The sequence below is a fragment of the Pezoporus flaviventris genome, unplaced genomic scaffold (genome assembly GCF_033815535.1).
Source record: "Pezoporus flaviventris isolate CSIRO_AGI_PZ_B2104156 unplaced genomic scaffold, CSIRO_AGI_Pfla_v1 ptg000015l, whole genome shotgun sequence".
In the NCBI taxonomy this organism is placed as follows: domain Eukaryota; kingdom Metazoa; phylum Chordata; class Aves; order Psittaciformes; family Psittacidae; genus Pezoporus; species Pezoporus flaviventris.
The window spans coordinates 4,061,253-4,070,908 of NW_026892563.1; positions in this window are offsets into that span (position 1 = coordinate 4,061,253).

A 9,656-nucleotide genomic window follows, 5' to 3' on the forward strand; every position below is an offset into this window, starting at 1 on the left:
AGAATTTTGCGGGCAAGGCAGGACTGCCCAGACAGAGTCAAAGATCCTCACACACAAAAAGGGAAAAAGTATGGTTCAAGTGCTTGCTTTGTAGGCACTTCAAGAGAAAAACAGAGGGTTTTTTTTCCATGTAGAGCCAAGAATGCCATTTTCTGCCCAATTGCCTTGTTTCATGGAATGTCAAGTAAATCTGCCCATTTAGTAGATATACTGAGGCAGTAACAACCAGTATGTGAACAGAAAAGGACTGCTTATTTTGCTTTAAAGGACCATAAATCACATTTGTCCTTACGTATAAATGTTGTGCAGCAAAGCTTATAAGAGCGTGGGCCAGCAGGAATTTCAAGGAAATAATTTTATTTTAAAAAGTCAGACACAGTGCTTGAATGTGGCAGCAATGAAAACTCATGCAAAAAACAAGTACCCAAACACAGAAAAATGTTTTTAATATCAACTGGCTAGTAAAGGTATCTTGTAGTATCAAAAGAAAATTGAGTTTGTAAAAACACTAATACTTTAATTTCAAACATTGTAAGAATAACTGTATACCTAATGCCTTGCTAAGACTCCTTGGGCTTTGCTTTTCAATAGCATTGAGATCCCATTAAGGGCAGGTCACCAGCTCGTATAAATATATAACAGCTTAGCAAGGGCACAGGACAGCCATTTTTTCCATAATTACCTGATAGGTTTTCATCTACTTTCAATCAAAACATTCCTCCCACTGAAACATTTATTTTGCTTAAATTGAACTTTAAAATTCCCTTATAGCCACCAGGCTTGGGGTCTTTCTGAGTATCACAAACAGTAAAAATAAATAAATAAATACATACATACATACATAAATCATTACATGGCAATAATGTAACGTTTTAGAAGAGTTTCCTTCTGTTCCCAGTACTTGAGGGAGGATAAGAATTCAGCAAATAATTCCATAATGGAGATGAGAAACCCAATATGATCTGCAGACCAGAGCATGCAGGATATGTGGCTAGGAAACAGAAGTGCAATGTGTGTGTTTTTCAAATGTATTTCACTGGAAGGTAGTTTATAAAAGGAATTAATGATACTCGGAACTCAAATCTTATCTCCCTAAAGGGCAACAACTCTTCTACAGAAAAGAGATGCTTTCACCTTAATCACAGAGTTAAGTAAATAAGTGTATTTTTGGCCAGGCAGAAGATTGAAGATTTACAAGAATTTGAATTAAATTTGAAATTATCTTTGACTTTAAATTAAGTTGTCTCTAGAAATAATGCTGGGTATTATCTCCCACGTGGAGCTGAAAGTGAAATTGGCTTCTCTGCACAGAAGGTCTTCTCCACAGAAAAATAAATTATATTAATCCATTTGTAGAAATGTCAAGCTCAGAAGATAATTATCAACTGGTTTTGCAAAAACACTGGCCATTCCTCATTAAATTTATGTAAGAGGTCTAACTAGTGAAGTCCATTCTGAGGTGTCTGATGATCTTTTGCTTAATGTAACAATGTTCTTCCAGCATAAGACTGACTTTGCTCCAAAATGAACCGTGACTCTCAGGCTCCACAGTTTCACATCAGGCAGAGCAGGCTCAGGGCATCTCACAAGTATGGGCAAAACTGCATTACACCACCCCAGGGATGAAGGATGCTCCACAAACACATCCTTTCCTATCAAGCCAAGTCTAGGAGGTAAGATGGGGCTGGAAGTCAGGCAGAGGGCCCTGAGAGCTGTGGCTTGCAGATCATGGTGGGAGCAACGGTGTTCAGTATCAATGCAGAAGCTGCTGGGAGGTAACAGCTTCCCTCACACACCCACAGGCCCTGTCCACAAAGCAGCAGTGACAGCAGCCAGGCTGGTCAGCAGGGAGCTCAGAGCTTCCTGGCATGCAGAGCTGTCTGCTGAAGTCACGGTCTTTCTGTGTTTGGTAGGAAAGCTGGAACAGAGGAAGATGGGTCAGAGGAAGATAGGTCAGGCTCTTGTTTCCATCATGGCAGAATATCTTCATCTGCAGAAGTGGGTTCAAAGCACCTGAGGTAAGTTCCTGGCTCTGCTGATCACAGTGGCAGATTTCCCAATTGTTCCACAGTGCTGGTATTTAGAAAAACATGCAGCAAAGGACTGTACAAAACAACATTGGCTTGTTGGTGAAAGAAGGATGAGTGAGAAAAAGTGTTTTGGTTCTCCCCAGCCCACTGCTTTATTCTTAATAGCTAAATTTATGCAAACAACAGAGAGAAATATGTATCAAACACTCACATGAATGGATATTTTTTAAATAAAATGGCATTTGGATAAAATTTCACCAGTTCTGCTGAAAACAAATAAAGAAAAAACAAAGTCTTTCTAAATTCTGCACAATCCTAATACTGAATAGGGCTATACAGATATCCAGATGAATTTTGATGGTTTACACACTGGGACGACGCTGTTTATGGCATGCTCTTAGTAAACACGAGGAGAGAGAAGACTAAAGGCTTAATCTGTTCCCCCTGGAAACTAGAGAGCTGGCCTGATGAGGCAGGACTAGGCTGCCCGTTCTATAACAGTATGTATAATGGATGAGACTTTCAGGGGGTGGGTGTTCAGGTGCCAAAAACTGATGCACACAGAATCATTAGTCACTTCTGAAACGTCTTTGGCAGGATCCCTAACTATATGGAGCCAATCCACAGCTATACAGCTCACAAACAGGATGCTACAGATTTAATCGTCTGTTATTGAGCAGATATATGGTTTGTTTTTGTTGAGTTATTGAGTTTGTTGATGGCTTCTTGGACCAGAATGGAACTGAATGAAAAGGGAAGATGATTCACAGAAGAATGGCTTAGTTGACCAAAATATACAGCTTCTGCTCCATGATGCTGGCTGCCACTGCCAGCTCCCAATACAGACAGCCTCGAAAACTGTTTCTTTCCTTTCTTTTTATCTCTCACCTCACAACAGTGTAAGTGTGTGTCCTTCTTCATGATGACTGATGAAGGCCTGAAAGCATTTTAGGAGCAATACGGTAAGAAGAGGGGATGAGGAGTAAGTCTTATCCTAGTTCTGCCAGAGCAGTTCAGGATGAGAACTATTGAGGATACATCACACCAGAAGGGAAAAGGAGGCAGTACTGAGCCTTGAACAGATTTGCTCTCAGCAGCAGGCATTGGTCACCAAGATGAAATGAGTATGAAATTAATGAAGACCTTGAAAGGCTAACATTTCCTCCACACTCACTCTATTCACTCTCACCAGGACAACAACTTGCTAGCTGTAGTCAGTACAACCTCCCTTCCTTTACATGATTACCAGAAAAGATTAAAAAGGGAAGTGCCTCTTAGTTTTTTTCCTGCCACTTACTTTTCAAGTCGTCTATGAGGTTCAGCTCCAAATCAAACAAACAAACAAACAAAAATGCCCAAACTTAGTGGGCAGCAGAGAAGCAAAGGTGCATTCAAGAACAGCTCCTACAACCACTCAGCATTTTGGTTACGTTAAAACAAGACACCGCCCTGGCATTCAGGCCAGAGGGACTGTGGCTGTCTCAAAACTGAGACACCATCATACATCATGGCAGACACCTCACTGAGCCAAGTGGGGTTGCTGGAGACACTGTGATAGGGATACATAAAGCAAAATGGGAAGCTCAGAGCCAAAGACCCGCAGCAGGAATTTACCCAAAACGTGGAGCTAAGCAAGAGGGCACATCAGGTGAGCAGAAAGCTGTCTATGACAGCAGTGAAGTGTCTCACCTCAGCTGACAGCAGTGCCCCCCTGCATGCTGTAGAGCAAAGCAGAGGAAGTGTTTTGAAGGATTCAGGCCGTGCTTGATCCCCATAACACCACTACTTTCACAGGCAGCCTTTTCAGTGTAAATACATCTCCCCTTGAGATGACACTGCAGCTCTGAAGTGTCCAGCAGCAAACTTTAGCCCAAGTACTGCAGTTGGATCTCAAACTTATAAACCTCCTCTAGCACATACTCAGACTTATGATCTTTGAAGTGTTTGACAACTAGTGGATCTGAGCAAAATGGGAAGCTTGACATGCCATAGAGAGCAAGTGCAAAGAGGGAAGCTGTGGAAATACCCACAAGGAGGGATATCCTAAATCCTTAACTTTGTTCATCATGGACTCCACAGTGCCATTTAGGAACCTCTCTCTCCAGACACAACACCATTAGTCCAAAACTAAGTTTAGCATCTCTTTACATGCATCTGAACCTGTACCAATAACACCATTTCATCACCGCACACAAAATGTGCTGTGTTTGCATGGCCACTTTGCAATCAAGACAAAAATTAATTCAGCCAAACTCTGACAAAAAGACTAGCCTGTTTGTTTGGTTCCTGGGGGATCTGCAGAAAATATTCATGTGCGGTGCACTGGCACTAAAACACAATACTAACTACAGAAGGGATCTGGCCAATCCTTGCCCCAGGTCCCTCCTCCCTTACCCCAAGGTGAATTTGGGAATGACATGATCAGCCCTTGGTCCTCCCATAGTGCAGGCTCTGCAAGGCTGTCAGACTTAACATACCTTTCATGATTTGTGCGTTTGGTAGGTGAGTCACCTCTCCGCAAGGCTCAAACGCAGTCTCAGGTACTGACAAGGGAATGAAAACCACTTGGCTTAGGTACTAAATTGCTAGTCAGGAGAACATGACTTTAGTATTCACCCCTTCCCCAGGCAGCTCTTGATATTTTGCAATTTGCAAGCATTACCAGAGGGCTTTTCACACCTGCCTGGGAACAGGCCATGAACCTCATCATGGCAGGTTAAATCTAATGCTCTCTGTCAAATGACTTTCAGAGCAAAAGTATCCAGCCTGTGGTTGGCTTTGCTATATAAAATCAATGCTTCACCCACAGCCTGCTCAACAAATCAAGAGAAATCAGGCCAATATCTAATTCTGTTTTAAAAGTCCTCTGGAATTCAGTGGTACAGAAAGGAATAGGTCAATTGGTAGCGGTTGCTACTGCCTACAGGTTTCTTATCCCTGAACTGCAAAATACAGCTGTGTAAATGATCCACTTTTAAGTAACAATTACTGAAAGGCTGGATATCTCAGCTTTAGAAAAAAAAACAAAACAAAACAAGCCTGCAGCTCAAAACTGAGTATTTACAAGCAGAGCTAAGCACCACTTACACCAGAACACTGACAGTAATCAATCAATTTAACAATTACAAATCACTGCTTTAAATCCTACTGCTTTCCAAATAGCCTGTGTTGAGAGCCCTAACATGAAACTAGTTTTATCAGGATAAGTCTGCATCTCTTTCCTATATCCATCAAGACACTTGACACAGACCAATAAGCTAGAAGGGCAGAGATGCAAGGAGGGAAAGGATGGATGAAGCATTACCTGGCTTACACAAAGCATAGCAGACATTGAGATCAGGACATGCCAACCTACAGAACCTGGGAGCAAGCCAGCTGAATAAAGCCATTCAGTGAGAATGGCAGCTTTCTACCTGCAATGAAACACACAATTTTATCATCTGAAATTCATTGATCTGTGCAAATCGTTTGCCAAATGTGAGCTAACTCAGGCTTAATTTGTATTAGTAGCAACATGAAACTGAGGGCAACATAGCAGCTCTGTATCTGCTACTCCCAGGAGTCAAAGAAGTGCTAATATCAGTGCATAACCTGTCCACTATATATATCTTACCCAGGAGACAGCCCCAATATGGCACAGCAGTGCCACTCAGCAGAGTGCATTTTCTGTTTGAGACGTGTATGCTCCCTGCAGACCTGTGGGGGAGCCTGCAGCCATGACACCCTGCCTTGGAGCTACTGACTTCAGGCCAAAACAGCACCAAAAATGCAGCCTGATGTGACCATGTGCAGTCCAGGATAAGCACGTGATGGCTGAAGTCTGCATAGCTTCTTCCAGGCCATTGCTGGGACAGCACAAGTGGAGAACAAATTTCTTCAATCAATTGATAAGGGAAGTATCATGGCAAAAGGTACTAGGTGGTAAAGGGGCTCAAGATAGTTGGTCAGCATTCAAGGACCACTTCTTCAAAGCTCAAGATCAGAGTGTCCCAATGAGTAGGAAGTCAAGCAGGGGAGCCAGGAGACCAGCATGGTTAAACAAGGAACTGCTGGGCAAAGTCGTATGGAAAAAGAGAATCTATGGATTATGGAAGAAGGGGCTGGCCACTTGGGAGGAATATAGGACAGCTGTTAGAGGGTGTAGGGAAGCAATTAGGACAGCTAAGGCCTCCTTGGAACTTAATCTGGCAAGCCGGGTCAAGGACAATAGAAAGGGCTTCTTCAAATACATAGTGAATAAAACTAACACAAGAAGCAGTATAGGCCCACTGCTGAATGAGGTGGGTGCCCTGGAGACAGAGGATATAAAGAAGGCAGAGGTGCTGAATGCCTTCTTTGCCTCTGTCTTTACTCCTGCAGACTCTCCCCGGGGGACCAGATTCCTATAGCCCCGGAAGGAGTCAGGATAAAGGAGGAGTTTGCTTTGGTAGATGAGGATTGGGTTAGGGATCAGTTAAGTAATCTGGACATCTATAAATCGATGGGTCCGGGTGGAATACACCCGCGGGTGCTGAGGGAGCTGGCGGAGGTCATTGCTGAGCCACTCTCCATCATCTTTGGTAAGTTGTGGGAAACAGGTGAGGTGCCTGAGGATTGGAGGATGGCAAATGTCACGCCGGTCTATAAGAAGGGCAAGAAGGAGGACCCGGTAATTATAGACCGGTCAGGCTTACCTCCATCCCTGGAAAGGTGATGGAACAACTTATTCTTGACACCATCTCTAGGCATATCAAGGATGAGGGGGTCATTAAGAGCAGCCAACATGGCTTTACCAAGGGGAAGTCATGTTTGACCAACCTTATAGCCTTCTATGAGCAAGTAACTAGGTGGATGGATGATGGTAGAGCGGTAGATGTGTTTTTTCTTGATTTCAGTAAGGCATTTGATACTGTCTCCCACAGCATCCTCATAGATAAGCTAAGGAAGTGTGGGCTTGATGATCAGGTAGTGAGGTGGATCAAGAACTGGTTGAAAGGAAGAAGGCAGAGAGTTGTGGTCAATGGGGCAGAATCTAGCTGGAGGTCTGTGACTAGTGGAGTCCCTCAGGGGTCGGTGCTGGGACCAGTGCTGTTTAATTTTCATCAGTGACCTGGATGAGGTTTGCTGATGATACTAAACTGGGAGGAGTGGCTGACACACCAGAGGCTGTGTGGCCATTCAGCGAGACCTGGACAGGCTGGAGAGGAACTTGATGGAATTCAACGAGGGCAAGTTTAGAGTCTTGCATCTGGGGAAGAACAACCCCATGTACCAGTACAGGTTGGGGGCTGACCTGCTGGACAGCAGTGAAGGGGAAAGGGACCTGGGGGTCCTGGTGGATAGGAGGATGACCATGAGCCAGCAATGTGCCCTTGTGGCCAAGAAGGCCAATGGCATCCTAGGGTGCATTAGAAAGGGTGTGGGTAGTAGGTCAAGAGAGGTTCTCCTCCCCCTCTACTCTGCCTTGGTGAGGCCGCATCTGGAATATTGTGTCCAGTTCTGGGCCCCTCAGTTCAAGAAGGACAGGGAATTGCTTGAAAGAGTCCAGCGCAGAACTACAAAGATGATTAAGGGAATGGAACATCTCTCTTATGAGGAGAGGCTGAGGGAGCTGGGACTCTTTAGCTTGGAGAAGAGGAGACTGAGGGGTGACCTCATCAATGTTTACAAATATGTAAAGGGTGAGTGTCAGGATGATGGAGCTAGGTTTTTTTAGGTGATGTCCAGTGATAGGACAAGGGGCAATGGGTGCAAACTGGAGCATAGGAGGTTCCATGTGAACATCAGGAAAAATTTCTTTACTGTGAGAGTGACAGAGCACTGGAACAGGTTGCCCAGGGGGGTTGTGGAGTCTCCTACGTTGGAGAGATTCAAGGCCCACCTGGACAAGTTCCTGTGTGATGTATTCTAGGAGGGTTGGACTAGATGATTTTTTGAGGTCCCTTCCAACCCTTAGGATTCTGTGATTTTGTGAACAGTGCAAACACACACACAGTGCCAGCATCCTGACCTGCATGGTCCTATAATATGGGGCAACCCCTACAACTGCCTACAAGGTTCTAGTGTGCTTTAGTCAAAATGTATTAGACAAAATGATCATCTAGCTCTTTGCAACCAAAGCCACAGTCACCAAACCTCAGATGAGGACAGACACCTAAATGTCTGTCAGATCAAACAAGGGTAATTTGCATCTGCTTTGATGGTGTCTGAGGACATTCAATTACTTGGTAAGTCTGAGTGTGAAAAGGATTGATGTTTCCATTTTCCCCAATTACTCATAAATCTATCTGTCTCTTTCCCCCATACACATTTTTGAAGAGCATATTAAGGACCTTATGAATATTTTTCTATTGTCCAGAAAACTTTAAGAATGTTTCTCCCACGCATAAGCAAAGAACACAGTAGACAAATCGCCTGCATGTATTCATCAAATCCAGCTCTGTGGCAAACATTTTCAGTTCTGAAATGGAACAAAATAATTTTATAAATGTTCCATGAAAAGCTATTCTCAGGGGAAAAATAATGAAACATTCTTCATTCCCACATGGCAAAAGGAAATACTGTCCCCAGCTCCATGGGATTGCCCAGGTCTATGACATCCATCTGAGGAGTGCCAGGCCCCATGCTACGGGGCTGGACTCTCAAACCCAAAGGGATGCTGCAGGCACCTGGTTGCCACCCCCTTGGGGAGGCCTTCTGCAAACACCAAGGATCTAGGAATAGCATGCAGAGCTACTGCATACATCCAAGTCACCTTGCTAGAGATAATAACACAGGAAAGAATCTTAAAAATGACTGGAGCTATTAAAAAAAAAAAAAAAGGCAAGCTTTCCTTGCAGTGAAAGTCATCATTATATGTGTAGTTCATCTAAAGAAAGGTTAAAAGGTGTCTTCATCACATTTTACAAGGGGCTGCACTGTGACACAGATGGATCTCATGTCTTTTTTTCTTCTCCCAGCTATTAAAGAGCCAACACTGGGAAGCTGAAGCTAGACAGATTCAGATTAGAAATGAGGTGTGAATTTTTAACAGAGCAGGTAATTAATCATTGAAACAGCTTACTCAGGGATGTGGAGTATTCTTCATCATTTGCAGTCTTTAAATAGATGCTGGATTTCTATTTAAAAGAAGACCTGCCAGGTCCCAGATGAGAGTCAGGGGCCCAATGCAAGATTATTGGCTAAGCTCTTTTGCTCTGCCCCTACTGCACAACACAGGTTTAATAACCATAATGCACTATCAGGACTTAAAAATCTCTGGAGGATATTCATACCGTCTAACCTTAGGTATGTCTAGTCATCCTCTGCAGCCAAAGGAGAAAATGAGTCTTCTCCAGAGGGTAACATACAGCAAGGGCCAAATTTGCATGCTCTGAACAGCCACTTTGCACAGCTAAGGTCATTTGTAACCAGATCTAACCTCCAGCCAACTGAAGTTGAGCTCATAATCAGAAAAACAGTAGGCAACCAAATGCTTCCTGCCCCTGCTTCTTCGTTGGAGGTGCAGAGATGGACAGGAGGAAGGCAGTGAGCCAGCACAAGGGTAGCACCTTTCTACCCACTTCTCCCTCCAAGTTCATGCTGATCCATGTAGCACCAAAGAGTCATCAGACAAGTCTTACTGAACCTGCACTCTGCTCCTCACCT